Source organism: Octopus bimaculoides, chromosome 5 (genome assembly GCF_046866305.1).
Source record: "Octopus bimaculoides isolate indiv1 chromosome 5, ASM4686630v1, whole genome shotgun sequence".
NCBI lineage: Eukaryota > Metazoa > Mollusca > Cephalopoda > Octopoda > Octopodidae > Octopus > Octopus bimaculoides.
The window spans coordinates 106,952,120-106,957,119 of NC_142932.1; the positions used below are offsets into that span (position 1 = coordinate 106,952,120).

At 41.9% G+C, this 5,000-nt stretch overlaps 1 protein-coding gene across 3 annotated transcripts in view; it reads right to left on the minus strand.

The window, feature by feature from the left end:
* Window positions 1-5,000, minus strand: part of LOC106874327 (uncharacterized) — a 217,444-nt gene that overhangs the window by 99,310 nt on the left and 113,134 nt on the right. The window contains exon 1 of one of the 3 annotated variants that reach the window (XM_089352892.1): window positions 4,374-4,392. The exons of 1 other annotated variant lie outside the window; for it this stretch is intronic. The gene's annotated coding sequence lies outside the window, so the exon portion shown is untranslated. Of the gene's footprint in view, window positions 1-4,373; window positions 4,393-5,000 lie in introns of those variants that run through there. One more of the 3 variants, XM_089352891.1, reaches the window with a different exon arrangement.

The window sequence follows — 5,000 nt, forward strand, 5'->3', positions numbered from 1 at the left end:
TTCAGCCAGAGTCCTCACAGGCAAAGTACAAAGGTATAAACTCTTCTGGGAAGGTAATAGTGATGGAATAGGGTGTGTGGGCATACTTCTTGCAGAGAAATGGGTGGATAAGGTCACAGATAGTGAAGGTGTGTGAGAGAGTACTTAAACTCAGGCTAGTCTTGCAAAATGGTATAGCTACAATTATCTCTGCCTATGCCCCACAAAAGGGTCTTCCAAATGAACAGAAGGATCACTTTTACGATATTCTTCTGCAGGCTACCTCAAAGATGAGTGACAATGATCTCATCTTTGTGACTGGAGATCTTAATGGACATCAACCTGGTATCTTCTATGGTGTACATAGGGGCCATGGAGTTGGTAAAAGAAATGAAGAGAGAACTAGGCTCCTGGAGTTCTGCGATGCAAATAACCTATTGATCTGCAACAACCAAATTCAGAAGGCCAGCTAGCCACCTGATAACCTATCAATTGGGTAACTCTGCTAGCCAGATTGATTTCATTCTCACCAGACAGTGGGATGCATGTTTGCTCTTAAATACAAAGAATGTACCCCACCCCCCAACATAGACTAGTTATTAGTGACTTTAGACTTGAGACCAGATGGATGCCAAAAAGCAGACTAATCTGGAAAAAAAAGGACTTGGAAGCTCAAGAACCCTTCACATGTTCAGGGATTTAGGGATATCCTTACTGAGAAATTTGATGAGGAGAAGGAGGAGCTGCAGTCCTGTGACATAGAAGGAGGCTGGGAATTCCTGTGAGACAGCTTGCTGAGTGCCACAGACCAAACTTGTGGCTGGTGCAAAGTCCCTTCCAGACGTGGGTAACATGGTGGTGGAACAATACTGGAAGAGTGGGGTAGCAAGAGAATTTATCAGATAGCCAAAAGGGAAGCTAGGAGACAGGTATATATAGCCAAGGGAGTAACAGAAAAGAAGTTTGCCAATGATCAGCAAAATGAGGACCAAAGAACTGAAGTATTTCGGATTGCAAGACAGTGTGTAAGAGAAAACTGTGATGTCATAGGATGATGGTGCCCTTGCATTTAATGATTCTGCAAAGAAAGAAGCTTGGAGATACCTGTATGAAAGACTGCTGAATGTGGAGAATGAATGTGAGGAGGAGAGTCTGTCAAAGGTTGACCCATTTGAGTGACCAGCTACCTGAAACGACAGTACCCTGCTATGTAAAGCAATTAAGGATATGAAGACAGGGAAAGCACCTGGCCCATCAAGAATCACCGCTGAGATGCTTAAAATATCGGGCGGTGTGGGTCATGAGCTTGTCACTCGCATTGTAAATCAGGTAGTTCATGAAAGAATCATACCCAATGACTGGTGTAGCAGCACCATAGTCAACTGCTACAAGGGTAAAGGTGATGCTTTAGATGGAAATAACTACAGGGGTATCAAATTATTGGATCAAGTGATGAAAGTTACAGAGAGCTTCATAACTCAACTAATTAGGGAGAGAGTTAGCCTAGATGAGATGCAGTTTGGTTTTGTGCCAGGCAGAAGCACCACTGATGCTGTATTTCTGGTAAGGCAACTTCAGGAGAAATACCTAGCCAAAGATAAACCTCTGTACTTGGCTTTTGTTGACTTGGGGAATGCCTTTGACAGGGTACCTCGATCCCTTATCTCATGGTCAATGTGGAAACTGGGGATTGATGAGTGGTTGGTAAGAGCTGCACAAGCCCTGTACAGGGATGCTGTCAGTAAGGTGAGATTGACAGCGAGTATAGTGAAGAATTCAGAGTAGAAATAGGGGTTCACCAAGGATCAGTCCTCAGCCCCCTTTTGTTCATTATAGTCCTCCAGGCAATAACAGAGGAATTCAAGACAGGCTGCCCCTGGGAGCTCCTCTATGCTGATGGCGTTGCTCTAGTAACTGAGTCACTGCCAAAACTAGAGACGAAGTTTAGGGTGTGGAAGCAAGGTCTAGAATCGAAGGGCCTTAGGGTTAACCTAGCAAAAACCAAAGTCTTAGCAAGTAGGAAAGCTGTGAAATCACAAACCCCTTCAGGTAAATGACCCTACTCAATCTGTAGAAAAGGCGTGGGTAGAAACTCCATACAATGTAAGCTATGGACACTTAAAAGGTGTAGCAATATCAAAGAAAGATAGTTTTTGTGTGTTGCAGATGCACAGAGGCAATAAACACTGAGGATGTACAGAAAACAGATTCCATCACATGCCAAGGGAAGAAACTAGAAGTAGTTAATAGCTTCTGCTAGCTAGGCGACCAGGTCTGTAGTGAGGGTAGTTGCTCCGAGAATGTAGTGGATAGAATAAGAATAGCCTGGGCAAAGTTCAGGGAGCTCCTACCTCTGCAGGTAGAGTGCAGTGGGTGCTTTCTAGGTGTCTCTGGCACTAGAGCCAGTCAGTTGGACCTGGCATTGACCACAGCTATGATATTCGTTTTACTTGACTCAAAAGGTCTTCTCAAGCATATCATATCGCCTGATGTATCAGGGGTACTCTTAACTGGGCCAAACATGCATGGCTGCGATCTCACTTTAGTTGCTGGGTCTTCTCAATCACAGCATATCTCCAAAGGTCTCGGTCTCTTCTCATTGCTTCTGTGAGGCTCAATGCTCGAAGGTCATGCTTCACCACCTCATAACATGTCTTCCTGGGTCTACCTCTTCCACAGGTTCCTTCCACAGTTAGAGAGTGGTACTTCTTCAAGCAGCTGTCATCATCTATACGTTGCACTTGACCATACCAGCACAGTTGTCTCACTTGACAACCGACGGTGGCAAAAGAGACCGATAGAATAAGTACTAGGCTTACAAAGAATAAGTCCTGGGGTCAATTTGCTCAACTAAAGGTAGTGCTCCAGCATGGCCACAGTCACATGACTGAAACAAGTAAAAGAGTATATACATGTATATATATGTGTGTATATATATACATATATATTTATATGCCTGTATATATTTATATACATATATATTTATATGCATGTATATATATATATATATATATACATGTATTTATATATATACTAGCAGAGATACCTGGCGTTGCTCGGGATTAAAATGGTATAGTTTGTTTATATATATTACAGTTATGTTGAAACAGGTGATACGGGAAAGTGCAGCATTGACAACAAAACATTTGTAGAGTAAATGATGGTCTAATTCGACTAATCGACATGTAATACATCCGTTTGGAGGATTCCATGCCCTAACCTAGCGTGGAAAACTGGAGTGGGGGTGTGTAATTTTTGAACCCACCGAAAAGCTGTCAGTAGATATACTCACCTTTGAGGCGGTCAGCGCTGCGTTTAACACGACCCATCGTATGGTTAACAGTCAAATGAATGAAGGTGTAATGGAGATATTGTACGTAAATGGGTACATTCTGGAAATGGGCTGTAATGGGAGATGGTGACGGGGAAGTGAATTGTTGAAAGAGGTTGAGGAGGAGCTGGTAGTGCTGGCAATCTTACCTTACCGCCTGAGCAGCACATGCCATAGTTTCATTTGGAAATTTGAAAGCTTTGCAGAAACGACAATTTGAGTGTAGCACACCAATTTGTACAGAATTATCGTTTTTATAAGGCTGGGATGGATCATATCTGAAAGCAGCTCCTGGTGTTGTGAAGAACGAATTTGCCTGAGGTCTATTTCTGAGAGCTATATTGTTTTGGACATCTGTTTAATATAGCGTGCTAAACGTTGTTCTAGTGACTCAGCATTAAGTATTGCAGCATGCCTTAGCTGATCTGGGGAAAATCTCATCTCCTTTCTCTCTTGAGACTCCATTTGACGTGCTGCAGCATGCATCTGCTGACCCTGAGAAAGTCTCATCTCCTTTCCCTGTTGAGACACACGTCTTCGGTTTTCAGCAATCATCCTCGTTTTATACGCGTTTCTGGAGAGAAACACGTCTTTTCTTTGGTGGCATATTTTTTCAATATTGTAAACAAAAAATTATGAACATTGAAAAAATATATTGGGTTGTCCGGAAAGTTCATGCCGATTTTTAAAGGAAAGAAAAAGAAGATCAATAAATACTTGCCATTACATTTTTAATCAACCAAATATGAACCATTTTGTTACACAATGCGTCTCCATCTTTCCTTTAACTTGAAAATAACCTCTTACCAGAATTGAGGTGGTTTCATGGCAAGTAAGTCGAAAGGTAAGCTACTATAAATCGGCACGAACTTTCCGGACAGCCCAATACATTAATCTCTATTTTTGTAAGCAGTTGTATGTATATAGTATGTCCGTATCTTTGTATGCCGTGTAAATTAACGAATATAAGCAAATGAACGAAATAGCACATATATGGAACTGCTAATTTAACGGTAAATACCACAATAATTATTACAGAGAGACAAAGAATTTTATATTTTACCTTGCAACTGCTGCGATAATTATTAACTCGTAATAGAACAGTAAATGTGTATTGTTTTAATGTAAATGAAAATAAAATTTCGTATTGACACTGACCAGACAGCACTCCACGCATGTCTGTTGTCGATTGAGTATATAACACAAGCAAAACACAGCAAAGAGAAAGAGACAAAAATAAAATAACACGTGTTAAAATTTTTTCCTAAAAACGTTCAATGACGTTAACTGGAGTTTGGGGTTCGAGTAGACGTCATTCCACCTTTTCATTTATCATTACCATTCTTTTCATTCGATTTTATTTTTTCCCTACTTTTGTGCTGGTGGCACGTTAGAAAATCATTCGAGCGAGGTCGTTGCTAGTGCCGCTGGATTGGCTCCCGTGCAGGTGGCACGTAAAAAATACCTTTTTGAGCGTGGCTGTTGCCAGTACCGTGTGACTGGCCCTCGTGCCGGTGGCACGTAAAAGCACCTACTACACTCTCGGAGTGGTTGACGTTAGGAAGGGCATTCAGCTGTAGAAACTCTGCCAGATCAGATTGGATCCTGGTGCAGCCTTCTGGCTTGCCAGTCCTCAGTCAAATCGTCCAACCCATGCTAGCATGGAAAGCGGACGTTAAACGACAACGAC